Consider the following 21083-nt stretch of genomic DNA (forward strand, 5'->3'; position numbering starts at 1 on the left):
TTAAAAAGGTGTTAAAGACTTTTTAATAACGGTTTTTTATTAATAATTTAACCAAAGTATTATTGGATATTACTTCAATATCGTTTTCCATGGAAAAAAGTATGTTTTTTTTAATGTCAGATAGCAAAGAACATTATTCTTATCTTTTGTAAATAGCTGAAATATGATATACGTCAGAAACACACTTTGATGCAACATGTACAAAACTTTGACAACAAATGACCGAATTCATTGAGGTATTATATCATAAGATTCTTTATTCTGTAACTCTTACCGCAAGTAGATGTAAATAGTGATTTTTCCGTCCTTATTTTTTTAGGTTAAGATTTGATAACTTTTCCTATAATACTTTTGTAGCACAAAATGTTTCAAAGACATTTTTCTTGAAACATAAAACCCATCTTAACATGTAGCATACTGTTTCATACATTTAAATATATAGCATTGTTTCATCTTTAATCCAATCCTTTTTACTCTCTCTCTCTCTCTCTCTCTCTCTCTCTCTCTCTCTCTCTCTCTCTCTCTCTCTCTCTAGATTTCCCATATTGATGTTACCAAAAGCTTAATTTCAAATCATAGGATTTCGAAAACGTTGCAAATATTCATTGTAACAGAATCAAACCACTTTTTCATCTTTTTAATCAACCTTTCTTCTATATCCAATGGAGGTAAATAAACTAATCGACAAAACAGTCACATGAGAACTGTCATCTATCTTTTTTATTACATTTATTAACTCTATCGCATGAGAATTCAACACAAATGAAGTAGTGTAGAGAAATATATAGTTAATATATACATAACTCAAAGGACACACGTTTGGGTTGTAATCGATTGTTCGTTTACGCAAAAAGCATTAGCTAAGATCTTATCTGAAATATTTTCATCTTCATTCATGACATTTTGATGAAAAGAGACGTAACAAAAACTGATTGCCAAAATTGAATCCATTTTATGACATTCTATGTTAACTTTGTGTAATGAAGTCGCATGTACTAAGCTAAAGCGAATCATGTCACAACCGATCCCTTTTTGACATTTGATTTTGGTTTCAACAGGTGTTTGATTGGTGTAATATACATTACACCGATACGATGGGTTTTTAAGAGTGTATTTTTGATACAAGTTATCTGATTTTTCAGGATTAGTTTTGGTTACAATGTGAGACATGGATATTATAAGTTATGTACGGATATTAACGTAGATTTTATCACCCGCATGGTCTTTGCCCTAATAGCAGCATTTAGGGACAAATAGAAACAAGTGTAGTAACGTTAAAATGACGTTTTTCTTACTCTTGGTAAAACTAAATATAAAAAAATCGAAAATTTGGATATTCTTTTACAAAATGTAATGTACTACCTTCGGTAGAACCCTACATCTACCAAAATATGAAACAAATTAAGAAAAATCGGCCAACTTTATTTCGGCAGAGAACGTCGCGCTCTGTAACGTCACAAGTGTGTGACGTCGACGTAGGTTGTTTACATAGAAAGGTCAAGAATTTCATTCATGAAGACGTGTAATTTTCATCAAAGCACAGGAGATTATGATATTACAGGGTTTCATTGAATAAGTGATGAGTTTAATATAAGTGCTTCTACATAATTGATTTCTCATAGAAAAAAAAAACGCAAATGGAAAAGAAATCACTCGCTTGAAATTGCCCGGGGTAATAGCTAACAACATCTGGGTATATGGGTTAACAACACTAGGGTATATGGGTTTTTTAAACACATGCTATCGACCCTAGATTTTTACCAAGCCGGGGATAAATATCTGTTGTTTTGATTGGTTTGTTCTGTATATATCTTTGTCTATTGTTCTTATATTTAGGGGTTCAGGTCAACAGCTGCTGTCAAATTTTTGTTTTGTTTTTCGTCATTGATTATTGATAAATATCGGCAAAAATATCGAAGCGTGAATACGCTCAAGTTAAAGACAAATAAAAGTTTTTTTTTCCATTTTACCAATCTCATTGTATTAGATTTGAACTTTATTCGAACTAATAAAAAGGTAAATCGCCTACTGTTTATCGTAAGAAAATATAATTGTTTACTAAGATCAATTGTCAGTTGTACTTTGTACAATAAAAAATTACATTATTGGGGATGATAACCGACTTGAATAAATGTTACCCCCATTTAAAGACAGTAATTCAAAATGCACATGATTTTTAACCATCTGATGGTTTTTACATTTCGGCCCGAGAATTCTCGCATACATAGTATTTATATTTTCCAAGCTTTCCATGTTAGGAAATTCATTTAGCTTAATATCTTTTTCAACTACTTTTTTATCTTTTTTGGGGGGTGGGGGTGGGGGGGGTAAAATTTTAATTGTAAAATCAAATTCATAGACAAACTCAAATAAATAAAATTTTAACCATTAGATAAAACATTTTTACTGAAGGAAGTTCTTATATACTCATATCATACGGTAAAAAGATGAGTTTTGGAACGAACTTTAGGATTAAAAATGCAATTAAGCGATTAAAATCGTTAAAATATTAAAAGATTTTTTTACTTATTGCTGTGCAAACATTCATACCATTATAGATTGATTTACCAGTACGTCGGGAATCTTGTACAATTTTATTTCTATTTCCCCACCTTGTAATTTTGTAATATTAAAACATAATTGAATCGAATAATCTCGTGAATAATGCATTGTAGTTGTATGCTTCATTAAGGTAACCCTAAATGATATATATATATTTTATGTTGAGCTTAAATTCAGCGCCATCTTTTGGAGGTAACAATACTGTTTTATTAGTTTCTGTTTCTTACGTTGCACTAAAACACAAAACTTGCACATTCTATATTACTAATGTGACTTCTTGGGAACATTAAGCAGTTACTTTGTGTCTCTACTAAATACAAAAAAAAATTTTATAATAAGTACGATTTGCTGAAAAATGCAAAGGACGATCTAAATCCGAAAGTAATTGTAAACAAGAAGTAGTCAAATCAAAACCAATTGTAATAAGAAACAAAATCAATCACCTAGAGGTTCTGCCATGCATGTGCAATACAAAAGCATCAGTGTTTTAGGGATTTTGAAATGTGTGATAATGCACATTTTCAGTAATGTAATAATATATATGAAATTAAATGGTCGTACAATTTTGACTGGGTTGGTGAATAGCGTTTGGGAGCATTGGTCCACCAGCACTTGCATCAGACATAAATATACACGATAAAATTATACTTTTCTTTGTTATTATCTTTGTTTTGGTTTGGTTTTGGGTTGTTTGCTCTGTAAAAGTAGCATTTGCACTTCTCAGTTGATTGTGTTGATATTGCTCGAGAGTTTCAAATTGCCCATTTTAACAATTCATTTTACGGTAAAAGAGTAATCAAGGGAACCAAGGTTATAGCGGTAATCAAAAGAATATAATCTAGGGACAAAGACCAGACATGGAAAACAGACATACACAACAAAGAACATAAAGTAACTAAAATCATACATATAAAGTACCAAAAGCAAATGAGCAACCCGGACTCCACTAAAACTTTGAGCATGGACCAGGTGCACCGGTAGGGTAAGCGTTCCCCGCTTTTCTAAAAACACCCGCCGAGTTGCCCATAAAAAGTCAAGTACGGGGTAGACAAACGAGGAAAGGAAAACTATGACCCGTTGAATAAATCAGTTTTCATGGTGCAGATGGATACACCATAACGATCAACGAGTTCATGATGACGACCATAAAACTTTTGTCGTGATGACTACAATCTTGTAGCAACATAACCCTATTCCAGAAGCCTATTTGTTAGAGTTCTAGCAAATAGTCTGCGTAGTTTTGGCAAGCTCTGGCATAACAAATGAGTTGCGATATGAACACTCCATACGCAGGTGCTGAAGGGATGTTGCCACAGATGAAAGGAGAGTTAACAATATTGAATGAGAGGTCATCACGTTTGTTGAAAGGTTTGGTCCTTTACCATCGATTTCTAAGTGTAGGCCAAGATATGGGGCTGACTTGAGATGTATATACAGTATGTTTCTCAATATCAGAAACTCATTTTCGTCGTGGTATTGGTATGATGTTAGGGTTTCTAACTGGGGGATTCCAGACACTGATGTGTAAGAGCTGACATGCGAATTAAATGGCAAACTCGCGCTTGTAAATTGTACTGTGTTTCGAAAAGTGCAAAAAGTTTCCTGACAAGCGAAAGACAAGACTGGCATGTAAACATCGACTGGGTGGATGCAGCCTATTAAACAAATAACATTTATGTGTATAGTGGACAAAAACTTTCTGTATGATGTCTTACACAATAACTTATTGGAACATTCTGACTGTTATTATGGTTATTGAGATCACCTGCCTACCCAATATCAAGAGATTTTTGCATAACTATTGATGCAGGTTTGCCCAACTCACCCTGGCATTTACTTTTGCAGAAATTTCTATCATAAACAAACCATTTCTAATTCTGTTTTGCAATGTCCCATGCTGTATCCCATATACTTAACAGCATTTTTATGTCTTCAAGACATTTACAATTTATATGCCTTCGATTTATTTGCCGTCGTTTGTACCCACGGAAAAATATTTCGAAAAAAAATTCAATTTTACCAAATCCAAATGCTTCAGTTTAAGGATATAAACAATGTTTCTTAATATAGTTCAAACAAATAGTGTATATCTATCTTCATTTTAAGATGGATGGCGAAAGAGCGTGATCACAAATTCAAAATCATGTAAAATTCAGCTGACGTAGTTTATATCGTAAGGTAATGAATTGAAAAAGTAGTCAACATAAATATCTATAAAATCGTTCACTCTTTCACAATGCCATAATCCGTAAGAACGCTTAATTCAGAAATAACAAACAGAACTAATACAATGTATCAGATCATGACACAGGAATCATACGGTGAATCTTCATAAATCAAGGTCCACTGAACCATAATAGCATTATACGAGAGGTTGTATGATTGTTGATTGTTTGGGTTTAACGTTCCAGCAGCAATATTTCAGCTATATTCAGACGATTGTACGAGAGGACACACACGAGTTTCTTTCATGAAAAAGGACTCATTGCACAAATTGTATGCTTAGACAACCATCACATTTTCCTTCAACTAAAACGTTCATATATAATAAATGTATATTGTCAGAAAATAATAAATTGATTTGACGAGTTTAAGGAACAGTCAAATTGCGAGGGTTCCCCGAGCTAATCTAACTCTCTCCTGGTGAGTACAAATAAATGTATTGATATTTTCGGCATTGTCAAAACTGTTTATTTTTTCAGCAATTGTTTTAGCGCGGCGGTCGGCGAGGACACCATTAAAATTGTTACCTGTTTCCTGTTTTGAGGTTGCTCATAACTGAATGATAATCAGGAGATAATATTATGTTGTGGAGGAATAAAGCTTTGCGTTATTTGATACACTTTATTTGTATAGTAGAAAGCTTAATTGCAAAATAAATTGAGTTATGCAACCTGTAACACAGTACGACGTGTATTTGACATATATATAAAGCAATGCTGCTTCTTTGTTACATATGAATTATAAATGCTAAAAATACAATATTTTGAAGAGAATATAATGACTTCTTCTCAAAGTCTTTACCTTATACTTACATAAAAGCTTTGTATTTGCATATATACGTTCCGCGGGCATTCAAATAAACTGTCAACACCAAACAATGGCTTTGCATCCATCCCTTTAATCCATGACTTTACAGATAGATATAGTTGCAAAGATTCATGTCATGTATTTTTATTGGAAGTTGACAAGGAGGATGTTGACCCATGATACCAAAATTACCAAGAACAGCTCTAGTAATAACATTTTCTTTTTTTTTATTTGTCATGTAATCAATGTCAATGTAAGTTAATGTAGTAAATGGGACGTAACGTGTAAAGTTATTAATTCTCGTATATATATGGATCAATGTTCGCAACACATGTAAGATAATAGGTTTTTACATGAGTTAAGATTAAATATTGGGTCATCTTTGATGTGCAACAAGTATAAGTGCCTGTGGTCCTTTTCACAAAAAAATGTAAGTGTAAAATTAGTCGTAAGTTATGACGTCATAGTAAATAAAAGTATTGTGACGTCATAAATTACGACTAATTTTACTCTTACGATTTTTTGTGTCTTTTTTTTTTTTTTTTTTTTTTTTTTAATGAAAACATATACATATTGTTTGTTTCTCCTAGAGAGCGCGTCATTTCCGGAAACAATATAATTATAAAAAGTCGTGAATTTTTTCTCTTCCCTTTAATTTGTTTTAAATATGTCTATGACGCTGTCACTTTTAAAACGTTAAATTTGTTAGGAGAACGAGTTAAGATGTTCGCGCGTGACCTCGTCTCACACGGGTCGTCGTAACTCGCAAAGGGCAATTTCCGGGAAAAATATTTACGACGATTTTTCATTGCATTTGTATTTGAAAAAGATAATATCGTATTTTGAAAGGTATTGAAATGATAAATTGTTGATACATGAATATTATGTCATAAACAAGAAAGCGGTTTTGCGAAAGCTTAACTAATCTCAAGTAGCAATTCAGCGTTCAATTTGACCTTTAATTGTATACGCATGGGATGGATGCGTAACCATGTGAAACAGAATTTGCGTTTGTCAAATCATTAACAAAATGTCCCGAATATTAGTGTACCAATCGTGAATAAGTGCGGAGACTTAACGAGCTAACCACATCAACCACTCTAAAGTTGGAAATATCAGGTACAGACAAAACAGCTAATTTTGAGAAAAGGTCAGGATAGGAGGCAGTTCCTGGATTTTAATTGCAAATTTACTGTGTATATACATCATGGATACTCAAACAGATAGGCCACTGTAACTTGATTTTCTTTTATTAGGAAAATATATGAATTTATATTCATAGATAACCTACTGATAAAATTATTCATTAATGGCATAACATTGAAACAGATGCAATATTTCGGCTCCTATTGCAGAGGATTTCCGATGAAAATAAACCAAATATCTTCACGAGATGAAGCTTTTCATCAATGTGACTTCAAGTCGCGGTTTTTAATTTCAATATACCTAAACTAAACACTTTCAAAATTTGTTTCCTCGATTGTTTTATTTTTATATACCCCATTACATCATGAATGTGTTGAATAATGGCGTAGGAACGTTTGCAAGTGAACCCAGTCTTAATAAGCTCATAACATTTGTATCTTTGCCTTGTCAGTTCGAATCTGACTACACTTGTTGCCGACAAAAGTAATAATGTCATGATATAAATGGATTGTACATTTTAATTTTCGTTGTTTAGTATGAGAATAAATACTTCTTACTTTCACTTGGTCGTTGAAGAATCGTCTTATATAAAATTCGAATCGATTGTTGTGACCTACATTTCTTTTTTTAACAATACGCACGTATACGTCAATTTTATTTTTTTCATTGCATATAACTTTTAAATCATAATTTAATATGTAGCCTTAAAGATTTGACCGCAATAAACAATATTTACAATAGTGTCAGCTGAAAGGCCACAGGCAAACGTTTAGTTTATTTTCCTAACCCAAATGGTGCCATGAAGACAATTGTAAAGTAAATTGTTGATTTGTCAGGGATAAGCTGGTTGGTCGAATTTCGTTGCATTCGCTATGAAATTAAAGACTGTTATACTCAATTAAACTGATAAGATTTTTTTTTATTTTGATTTAGTTACAAGTATTTGTACCGGATTGAATTATGGGTTTCCTTAAAACACACTTTCATTACTGTCAATTAAGCCTTTATTACAAATACGGTACCGATTCATTAAACCGCTTTACGTATCAATTAACTTATTACTAGAAGGACAATGACTTAATTTCATTAATTAACATTTACACACTGTGATTTGAAATAATTCTGAAGAATTCAACGTTAATTAATCAACAACAAGTTTTTTTATCAAGTTGACATTTTGGCAATGACCTTGTATCGCTACACTGCTACATCGGATCAAATTGATACAGGGAAGATAATCTAAACTTATAGATGGGTCTGAAAAATTCCCAACGAGTTAGAACTGTCAAATTTGCGAAGCAAATTTTTGTTTTGGTCGTTCCCTGCGCGAGACTCGAACTGTGGCAACACCGCCTGCACAATGTCCAGCCCTAGACCACTCGGCCAGCTAGGCTATATAGAATATAGAATATAGCTTTCGCTGGCCAGGTTATTCCTCCTCGTTGGATTAATCTAGGGCTGTAACTTAGTACATGATGTTTGGTAGTACGGGACATTTCATCTAAATGTTATTATGTAGGATGAACGACCACATCGTCGGGAATTTACCAGACCCAAATATGAATAACGAAAGATTAAGATTTGGCATTTAGAGCATGGATCAAATGCGCCGGTAAGGGCATATTTTCCGAAATACAAATCGGACGAATATTATGGACTTTATTCCTATTTGCTAAAGCATTGTTGTCACTAACAAACGGAGAATTTACAATTTCAAATGAAACATCAACGTATTTATCGTTTTTATTAAACAATGAGTGTTCCTTTGACGTCGATTTCTTATGGTAGATCATTTAATAGGACAACTTTGTCAGTGAATTCAGTCTCCATTTTCCCAAGACGTTTATAGATAATGTGATGTAAATATCATTATATCATGGATGTAATGAATAATAATACAACACGATCTATGCTGATCTATTCATATTATATATAATAATAACTATAACCAAATCACGGAAGGAGAAGAGATCGGATTTACCATCTGACTCATTTGAAAAACAACCTTTTATTCATATTTAGTATCTTTGAATTGCAAAATCAGTTTTAAAAAAGCAAACGCACCTTTACTTTACAAAATCAGTTTTAAAAAGTTATACAAACACACCCTTACTTTTAGTCATTTTGTCAACTCTGTTTTCAACGTCTAACATATTTCAGCAAGAATTTGATTTTCAGGTCATATTAAGCAATATCTCACCGTAATTGCACATCGATTAACAATTAAACTCAATTAGAAGTAATTTAATGAAAATTAGCCCAATAGTTCCAGATATTACATTGAATATTCATTGTATTTTTTTTTAAACTGCACTTCAAAAGCAACATGCGTCACATTCAGTTTATTGAAATGATTTACTGATTGATAAAAAGTGCGGAGAGATATTTCATGCCAGGGTTTTCGATTAGATCAAAGCTTTAACTTATGATATGATCTATATGGTATCTGTTAAAATATAAGTAATTTTATTTAACAAAAAACAGTCCAATTTATATCAAGTAGAAGTCATCGTTTTCTTGTGGTTTATATGAGGATATGATTTTCAAAAGTATGTTAATTTTCATAAGCATGCTATATTTGATAGGCAAATACAACAAGATTTACACTATGTAAATAGACAAAAACAGACGAAAAGAAGGAAAAAGTAAAACAATACACTCAGCATAGATACGAGCACAAACCTCAACAAAACAAAATAAATAAAAAATAACAGAATAAAAACGGGAACAAACTTGGGTGTTGCAAAAGAGTGAACAAGGCTTCTAACAAGACGCCCGCATTTCTACAAAATAAGTTTACTTAGATCATACCTGAAATAAACACTGTTGTCCAAAATTTTTTTAAACTCAAGACCTAGTTGTTCAGAACGAAATTTTCAACGGATAGATAAGTTCTTAAATTTGAAAACTTGTGAATGCTAATTGGTAAGTTATCCAGTATATAGTATTTATCTAGCTGATGAACTTTTGAATATTCAAGCCATCATTAAATTTGATAGATAAAACTGATATCATATAATATTAAAGGGATTTTCACATCAAAGGTTAACAGAATCACGAACAAGGATATAAATACAATTAAATATTATCTATAATATTTAAAACTTTGTATGTAGTTGAATCATTGTTACACACTCTCTACAGTTCCAATTTCCATTTAAGATACAATTCCAATTTCCAATTAAGAAAAAATAGCAATATTGATTTATGTATTTCTGAAAGAGACTTAATTTACTCCTAAAATGTTTGTTTACTTTTAATTGTTCTGTCTTGATTTTATATTAATTGTTGTTTACGAAAAAATTTCTACAGCATAGGATATTAAAAACATAAATTGCATTTAATACCAAAATATCTTCTAATTTTACTATTTACAGCTATTTTACACACGTCCAAACGTATCCTCTACTGCTTCCCATATGTCCAACACCAAATTAATTGTTGTGGCTATGGATTGAAGTAGGTGTCTTAAGAGCATCATAAAATACGTCAGAAAATGACTTTTCATTTTTTTGTGTTCTTAAGTACGTGATTATTCAGTGATATATATAATATCCCTTGGTCAGTGACCAGAAAGCATTGTTGAAGGTTGTCCATTCGTAAGTTGTAAACTACACAGCGTTTTTAATTAATATTAGTAATATTTCTCACTTATGATCAGAACACTCTTATACCTGATATCACAATTAATTTATTACCCAGTAAAGTTATCCCAATTTCAATGTTTAATATTCATTATTTTTTCATATCTTTAGTAATGATTCTCTACAATATTTCAACGTGTATTTTGAAGATGAGAAGTATTTCTAAAAGAAGGCAGGTACTACACAAAGAGTGAATTGATTCATTGAAAATAATATTCCATACTTATGTATTCCTCTGATGGATCTATTAACACATCAAGTGAGTATTTAACATACATTTGAAGTGGAAAAGTATTTATTGTTAAAAATGTATGTACTTGATATTGCAACTTGTCAGTTATTTCCTTTACAATGCATTAAACATCTTTAACTCCTAGACTGACATCAAATAATCTTTACTATTATATTTATTTCAAAACTGAAATACAAATTCTTGGTTTATTCTACCATGAACAAACTCCTACATGACCCTAATTAATAGCTATATTCGATTATGCACGTATTTTTTCATCCTTAAACGGACCATAGATATTCCACAGCAACATGCGTTGATTGCATTTCGAAAAATAATATTCTGCGGAAACAATTTTGCAGTTTACCAATGATCATGTCGAAGATCAAGGCCTTAATTTTCTGTATATGTGTCGTTTTAGTTGCTACCTTGTCATTTCCATTTTCGGGCATTTATTAATACGTGGAACATGGTTGTGAATGATAGGACAAGAGGTATCACTTAAAATAAGATGGTTTCAATCGTCAGTTGTTCATAATTTGAATTTCGTGTTTAATCAACCTTAATTCGTTTTAATTCTCACGTTGCCTAACTTTAGAATACGAAAAACAAACACTCGTAGTTGGGTAGCAAGGTATGATTTTCTTTCATTTGACTTAATAGTTAGAGACACAGCTATATTATGCATCACTGGATAGAGCAATGCAGGGTAATAACAAAATTACCGAATTGATAAGTATTCATTAAGAATAGTCTAAAAGGAATACCGTATAACAAATGGCAATATCAGGGCAAAAATCGGAAAGCTCGCAATGGGTCCTGATTTGGTACAGGCATTTCAAAATGAATAGTTTGCTAAACCAAATGATGCTTTATCAAAATAATGATGTCTTCGCTTTCCATCGAGGTCACGGGACGATAAAAATGCGGTCGACCGTCAAACAGTCATATTTTCAAAAATCTTAATTTGCTTCTTCAACGTGTATATCGCATTTATTTTTTCCTCGAAATTGCAAGCATATAATATTAATTAATAGCTGAACATGTAAGGTTTACTGTGACATTACATTGCTTAAAATTATTTAATTTCTGTCATTTGTATAGGGACATAATCAAATAGAATATTTTTTTTTTTTTGGGGGGGGGGGAATTCTGTAACTCACGTAAACTGAATAATGGTTGATTTTTATATTATCATTATTCAAAGATAACGTAAATGAATTGTGCATGCTATTATTCAAAATTTTGTAAAACTACCAATAGTGTCGAAATTGCTTTGTCAATTTATTGTTTACAGTATTTTATGGAAAAAAATGGAGTTTCTAAAACTAATGCATGATTGCCAATTAAGAGATTGTTTTGTTTTGTTAACCTCGTATTCAAAATTTAATGCCGTAAGGAAACGTTGAGTGTACCTTTCAAAAACTTAGAATTTCAAGAAATGTTACTATGATGGACTAGACATGAACGACGACATAAAAAAATAAAAACAAGAGATATTTTTCTTTCGAATGGCCTTAAAAGCAGCAGAGTGTCTAACTTTTGAATCCAAACTCGAAATCTAGAATACTATTTAAAAGTCTCTACCTTACTATCGATACCCATTAATTTGTATATTAGTTATATTAGTAAAGGGAATAGATAAGGTGCAACACCACAAACGCACCATCGTATAACCCCAATGAAAATAGTAAATACTTACAAATTTCACCAAAAGGTCCCCAATAAGTGTAAACACACCTTAAAGTAAGCTCTTCCTGACAGGCTCCGACAGCAAAAGCTATAAAATCAGTGGTAACAGAACGATGACACTTCTTCAAAATAAACCAAAAAGTCAAATAAAGACACGTTAACACATTAATACCCAACATTTCATGACTGGACATGCGCGTGTCAGCATTGAGGTTAAACTAGTTTTATAAGCCTTAACCATGCCCCTTTAATATAAAGTCAAAGTTGAATTGAAACAACAAATAAACACCCTATAAAATTCACTCAGTACCATAACCAATTCTCCTTCATGGAAAATATCAACATACTACATATATATAAAATGAGATATCTAATTTTAGAACGCTCACAGATACTGAAAGCAAACGTATATAAGAACGGCAATATCATCAAAGTAAAAATCATAGGAAATTGTAGTTTTGATTATTCTGACCAAAATATATTAAACAGTAAATTTTGTGTTTTACAAAAATAAAAGTAGAAATTATTAATAGGTCAACTTCACATTGAAGAACAACGAAACACTGCAAACTATGATATTTAAAGCTCGAGTATACATTTTATAGGCAAACGAAAACTTCGTATTAGAATGTTTATGAACCTGTGTGAACCGAACATATTGAAACCATTAACCTATGCAAAAAATATTCCATAACCTTTGTTTCAATATTAATACTTTTTTTAATTTTTAAACCTATACAAACCGAACATCCGAACAATGCTCTCATTCCAAAATGGTTCCGGTAAAGGCAAGTTTCACTATGATATAAGTCAAAATATTCGCTTTAACATCAGTCACAAGTCCGTCATTTTACCAAAGCGCCAACACTGACAAAATTTTGAAAAATATTTTTGCTGTAGCAAGAAAAAAAATAAATAAAGTTGCTTAGTGGTGAAAAAAATAATGTTGTATTCTGTTTTTCATAAAAAAAGTTTATGTAGAAAAAAAAAATTAAAAAAACGAAAAGGAAAGAGGAGGAGAGGAATCGCACGTACATATAGTGAATATATCATAAACTGCTATTCAACATGATAAAGTATGTATGAAGAGGTATGTAACAAATGTCTTTAATATTCACATTTTACGGTTTATAGTCGAAATATTCATAATGTTATATTGAGCAACTAAATGGATATCAATATCCAGAGACTTTTGTGTTATATTAATCCAGTTTGTTAAACAAAAGATTAGAATGATTTAAAAAAAAATACACGAACTACCACTAAATTTTATAACCAATTTAGATATTATCTCCAATAGAGAAAAGATCAGAATACCATGCCGTCCGATTATTTCCCATTGTGGAAATTGCGACTTCTTGACTACTACTTGCTACCTATAGTTAAAGACCAAGGAACTTATGTAGGCATGTATACAAGCATGCTCAGTAACGAACTAATTAAAGGCGGCTGAAAACGTTCACTTTGGAATAAACAAAAGAAGACTATGCTATATTTTTGAGCGAGGGAACTTTTTTTCTAATATTATAATTTGTTCTATTAGAATTAGTTCTTAATGCGATGTGCAATGAGGACAGTCCCTAGTCCTAGCATATGCGACATACAAGCGTAAGAACTTATTAACTTCATGGTCGAAAAGTTCCCAAACAAACACAACATAATTAGCTCCGAGATGATGGCTTTATTGTCTTTGATGGGTCTTTTGATCAACTTCAAATGTTATTTAACATTGCTAATAAGAACCTGAACTACTTAATTTACTTACCTTAGTCCTCAGTAAATTTCTTAGAGAAAGTTCAATTAAATCCAAATGGAATAGGGTGAGACCTTACGACAATTAAGACTATAGTAGTCCAATGTGCCTAATGCACAATCTAAAAAGTTTCAATTCATTAACAGTTAGTCGACTGCAAAATATACAGCTTGTGCTGTCCAATAGCAGAGAGTGTGCTCTCAGACTTAAGTCAATAAAAAAAATAAACAAGTTATTAACATTTGCAACAAAATACTGTCCAACATTACACACAATCTCCTATTTGTTGAGAAAGCACTGGTCTTATATAAATAATGACCATGAACTATTAGTACCACCACAAATGCAGACCTTGGTCAGACCTTTATAATGCACGTCTTTCATGAACAATCAAACTATAAATATTACTCTATAACTCTATAGCACTTTGTATTTGTTGAAGATAAAATTATCACATGTATATACCGTTCTTTATATATGCATATTTTACATAATACATTTAATTACGAAAATAATTAATATTTTCACTATATCTGGAGCCAATGCAACATTCCTGAAATATACTTGTGATATGTATATATGTATTATTAAATGCATTCGATTTCCCTTAATTATAATTTTTCATCCGCCGATGAAACTTTTCTCCTTATGACTGCCTCAATGATTGCAAGCTGGAGCGTGGAGACATTAAACGAAACCGGAGAAGCTGCCCAGGCTGCAATAGAAATGGAGCGAAACAACCTTGATATTTTGGAATGAAGTTAGATGGACATCATGTGGAGCGGTCATATTATCTGTAGGGCATCCTCTACTGTACTCTGGACCACAAAACGAGGATGGCAATCATTATCATGGAGTAGAAATCTTACTCGACATGAAGAGAAAATCATCATTCAGCGAATGGAATCCTGTGAGTGAAAGATTTATCGTGGCAGATTTATGTCAAAAATACAAAAGGTAACAGTCATTCGATGCTACGCTCCTACCAACGTAGCAGAGGAAGAAGACAAAGAAGAGTGGAGTTTAAGCTACATCGTTATGCTTCCAAACAAAGGCGACCTGAGCAACTGCCAAACACTAAGAAAAATTCAGCTACTCTCCAGATTCCGATACGGTCGATCATGTATTGACCGAATTGCCACATTACAGGTCATCATCGAGAAGTAAATAGAATGGCAATCAGCCCTCTACATAAACTTCGCGGACTTCAAGAGAGCTATTGCATAGTTAACAGAAATGCACTTTGGAGGGTACTAAGAAACTATGGAATCCCTGTCAAATTGTAAAGATTATCCAAGGACTCTACAAAAAACACCAAATGCCAAGTCATCCACAATTCAACACTCTCACCATCCTTCAAAGAGCATACAAGTAACAATCCAAGGTTTTCTCCTGTCACCCCTTATTTTCTATATAAGTGTGCAAGAATTTTAATTAGATATAATAGACAATCACGAATTTACTCATAGATTGCTTCTTGCCTAATTGATATATTTTGGGGTGCTGAAGGGCTATAGACTCTAAATTGGCCATGCATAATTTATTGCGACGTGTGCTGCTTCCCTGCACAAGTCCCAGACCTTCTCGTGCAATCGCAGGTGAAACTTTCCGGCCTGCATGAGTGTCAGACCTTCTCCTGAATATTAAACATTATTTTGCTCACCAAGAATTGAAAAAATTGTATATTACATGTATAGTGCCTAAATACAAGAAACAGAAGTGAAGAAAATCCTGATTTTGAAATTCCCGTCCCATTTAAAAAAATGTCATTTTTTTAGGAGCGGGCGGGGATGTAAACCTATTAATTAATTTTATTTGGTCTTAACAAGAATGCAATATCTGATTATCTGAGTCTTTACTTTCATATGTTCTCCCTTGATATTTATATAATATTTTACATTTATTTTTTATAGTATATTTGACTAAAAAACCTGCCATATTCCTAAAAAAATTATAATCCAGTTGCTTCTGACACAAAATTAAATAATTTTAAGATGAGCCCAAAAAAAATTTAAGCAGCATTGAAAATCCCAGCTCCCCCCCCCTCGGTATAAAAATGATCTGTGCCTAAGATAGTATTTTCATACAGCCCTTGTATTTTCATTGTAACGAATGTGAACTCGGTATAGTTTATAATGATTTCCATACTGATACAAAGATACATTTTTGGAGTTTTTCAATCGTATTAAGGACTATGTTGGCCTTTCCTTTTTACTTGTATAAACTTTTTAATGTTCTTTAACATTGTTGGACAAGTACATCTTAAAACAGATGACTTTTCAACATGACCAGTGTGTCAGATATCACATCGACGTGAATACATTTGGCTTCAACTAACTTTCCTCTTGCGCCGATGTTGAAACATTGACAGCTGACTTAATTAAATAACGGTGCGTGACTAAGAAAAAAAGAACAATTATTTCTACTCCGGACTTGACTTTTTATGAGCAACTCGGCGGGTATTTCTACAAAAGCAGAGGATGCTTACCCTACCGATGCACCTGGTCCATGTTCCCAGGTTTTAGTATAGTCGGTGTTGCTCATTTACTTTTGTTACTTTGTATGTATGATTTTAGTTACTTTATGTTCTTTGCTGTGTATATCTGTTTTCTATTATCTCCGTATTATCTTTAAACAATCCTAATTTCGGGGATTTGATACATCTCATCTACCCAAAAGAACTTGAGATAAAGGATACTACAGACACTGTGAAGTCAGCCTTATATCTTGATCTACACTTGAAAATCGATGGTAAAGGAAAACTATTGACCAAACTTTACGACAAACGTGATGACTTTTCATTCAGAATGGTCAACTTTCCTTTCATCTGTGGCAACATCCCTTCGGCTCCTGCGTATGGAGTTTTCATATCTTACTCATACGTTATGCCAGAGCTTGCCTAAACTACGCAGACTTTTTGTATCGCGCTAGAACTCTAACAAATAGGCTTCTGGAACAGGGTTATGTTGCTACAAGATTGAAGTCATCACTACAGAAGTTTTAAGGTCGTCATCATGAACTCGTGGATCGTTATGGTGTATCCATCAGCACCGTGAAAACTGATTTATTCAACGGGTCATAGTTTGCTTTTCCTCGTTTGCCTGTCTACCCCGGACTTGACTTTTTATGGGCAACTCGGCGGGTGTTTCTAGAAAAGCAGAGGACGCTTACCCTACCGGTGCACCTGATCCATGCTCCCAGTTTTAAATGGAGTCCGAGTTGCTCATTTACTTTTGTTACTTTGTATGTATGATTTTAGTTACTTTATGTTCTTTGTTGTGTGTGTCTGTTTTCCATGTCTGGTCTTTTTCCCTGGATCACATTTGTTTGATTACCGCTATAACCTTGGTTCCCTTGTTTACTCTTCCATGTCTGGTCTTTGTCCCTGTATTGCATTCTTTTGATTACCGCTATAACCTTGGTTCCCTTGATTGCTCTTATGAGTTATAAAAATGCTTTTTTTTTGTAGGCAAAATAATTTCTATTAAATCGGATGGAATGACGGGCCGACAAAGTAAATGCTGTAATTCCAAGAAACTACACGAAGTTTTGCGACTTATTGTTTTTGTCACGTTTCTTCTTCTTCTTATTATTATTATTATTATTATTATACTTTTTCTTCTGAACGTAAAAATGTCCGGAGACCGTTTATTAGACTCATACTAAACTTGGCTCAAAATTCAAGCATGCTCAGGGAGTTTGTAAATAACTTCCGGAATTTCAAAATGGCTGCCGATTTCAAAATGACCACCATAACAAAACCCGGAGAAATGGGAAAAAAATCTATAAAATAAGTGGAACTCATTAATTGTACGAAAATAACTCACAAGGCTGTTCTTAACTAAATCGGAAAAAAATTCAAAATTGTTTGATTTTAAAGTGTAAAGGATTTCTTGGGTAATCTTGGCATTCTAAATTTAATGGCGGTTTCAGAATTTGACTAAATTCAACCATTTGCCGGTTTTGGCGGCTTGTATTTTTCTTGCCAACACAGTATCACTTGTTGTTATTATTATTACAGTACCTGTATGATATAAACTTCCCATTTTATGGGGCACGGGGAATGGCGCAATGGGGACTGGGGGATGGGGCAATGGGGCATGGGGTTGGGGAATGGGGAAAGGGGGCAATTGGTAATGTGGCATTGGGAATAAGGTAAATGAATGGGGAAATGGGGCGAGGGAATAATATTGATTGGTCAATCAAACAAACTGTTCTGCCTTTTTTCACAAGCAACGTATACGTACATAATTCTATGACAGCATTTAAAATAATTTTTAAACATGATTGTTTTAGAGTAATTTTTAATTATTACAGGTGTAGCAGTTCATTATTCATTGACATTTTTTTAATATATGAACCGGAAGTACATTGATTGAAAATGCTCGCACTCATACGATTTCTAAATTTAAATTATTTTTTTCAAAATTTATACTGAAAAAATTTTGTGTCGGAGACATTCGTATGACTTTAATATTCACAAATTAAACACATTAAGCAATAATAAGAAGACCATTTAAAAAAGTAAATAATAAAATGTTTATTCCCTTAACTTTCAATTGGCAGAAATATGTGGTTCGTCGCAACCTCGAAAAGGATAACAATATTGCCGTTTTTAATATTTTATACCAGAATTTTAGACCATTATTGAAATTAAAACTGTTTGCATCCTAACAATATGCAGAAATGTGCCATTTTTAAGTAATTGAACTGAAATCCAAATTTCACAGCCAAACATATGATGCCTATTTTGAAAATGTTAACGTTTTAAACCATATCATAAGACAATAAAGGTAATTTCAAGTGTTCGCACTCATTCAATTTGCAACAAAATATCTCATTTTCAAGAATTTGGTCTGAAATATATGTATCACAGCCATCAACATAATAATGATATAGACAATTTTTTAACATTTTTTTACATTAATTTTAGACTAATAGGTATTTCAAGAGTGTTCGCACACATACACTTTGAAACAATATGTCATTTTGAAATATTTTTTACTGAAGTATAAGTGTCGCAACCACCAACCGGATACCAATATTGCCATTTTAAATATTTTTAACAATAATTTTGGACCATTATTGAAATTAAAATTGATCACACCCATACACTCTGCAAAAATATGATATTTTTGGAAAATTTAACTGAAATTGATGTGTCAAAGCATCACACAAGCTACTTTTTTTACTATTTTAAACAATAATATAACACCAGTAAGAATATTTTAAGTGTTCGCATTCATTCAATTTGCAATATCCCATTTTCAAGAATTTGGTCTGAAAAATATGTATTATAGCCATCAACATAATAATGATATAGACAATTTTAACATTTTTACATTAATTTTAGACTAATAGGTATATTAAAAGTGTTATCACACATACATTTTGCAAAAATATGACATTTTGAAGATTTTTGACAGAAATATGTGTGTCGCAACCGCAAACTGGTTACTAATATTGCAATTTTTAATATTTTTAACAATATTTTTGGACCATTTTTGAAATTAATATTGTTCACACCCGTACAACTCGCAGAAATATTTTTGAGAATAAATGTATCACAGCCCATATATAATGCTTATGTTAACAATCTTAACATTTTAAACAATTAGTTAAGACCATTAAGGTAATTTTAAGCGTCGGCATTCTTTTAATTTGGAAAAATATCTCATGTTCAAGAATTTGGTTTGAAATATATGTATAACAACAATCAACAAAAACCTTATCTGGACAATTTTAACATATTTAAGAATAATTTTAGAAATCAAATTCATTTACAATTCATACATATATCTATGTTTAAGAATAGTGTGCACGATTATTTCTAATGGAGCTCGGAGTGATGGAGAATGGGGTATGGGGCAAGTGGGAAGTTTATCCCATACAGGGACTGTATAATAATCATTTATGTGTGACCTTTAACATCATCGTTTTCCTTACCATATATTGCATTGTATAACGTGATATGAAAGGAATTTATATTTTCTTTATGACAAAAATTGATCGTCCCTTCCCTCAAATTCAATGAGGTTTTTGAGACTGTGAACACATATTCTAAATCGCATTGTGTGATACTGCAAGACATCTGAACGATAAAATCGATTTGAACGTAATACGAGAGAACGACGTTAGCTTTCGTGTGATAATCAATCTTTGCATTAGGCCTTTAATGAACACATCATTATGTAACGATCAATATTTAAAACAAACTCATGAACTTATTTTTAATTAACTCCCAACGTGAAATATTCTTTTGAAAAGTAAGTTTTTGTATTAATTATTCAGACGCTACATCGTCGTGATTATGTAACCGATAATACTACCTGTAATCACTGCCATATTTCAGTAAAACTAATTAACGAAACCTGACCACAGTTTTAAGACAAACATAACGAAGCTGATTGACTTTACATGTTCCAACATTTAATATCTTCCTATATCGGGTAGTTAAAAAGATAAAATTACGGTAAAATTACTGTTGAACTATGGTAATGCATTATTATATCTACAAATTTACATGACGGAATGTCTTCTAGACTTTTGTCGTAGTTACTTTTATGGAAATATAGCGTGTCAATCTTCATTTTTATACATGGTTTCCGGTTCCGGTTTTAAACATAATATGACAAAGGGAGTAATGCATCACTAATATATATATATAAACACCAGGGACTCCAGTCCTAGTGAGAGAGTGAAAGTGGTTTCCTAGCATATCTGTCATAGTATTTTGAATATGTTTTGAGACATGTTTCAAATCTTGTATGAAGAGGCATCATTGGGAAACTTGATTTTTCAAGTTTGTTTCAAAATATTTCTTCAATGAAAATAAATTAAATTTTACGAGACAGATGTATGCTTTATAAAGGCAACGTCTTTATTAGGCTTGACTTGTTTTGTTCGTAGGAACTTGTTTAAAGGCATACACTTAAATCAACAAACGACAATACATATTTGTAGCTGGTATAATTTCCCATTATCTAAGGATATGTGTGTTACCGAATCGTCTACGGTCTCTGCA

This window comes from Perna viridis, chromosome 1, assembly GCF_037379345.1.
Source record: "Perna viridis isolate PV_CMFRI_1.1 ecotype Kerala chromosome 1, ASM3737934v1, whole genome shotgun sequence".
In the NCBI taxonomy this organism is placed as follows: Eukaryota; Metazoa; Mollusca; class Bivalvia; order Mytilida; family Mytilidae; genus Perna; species Perna viridis.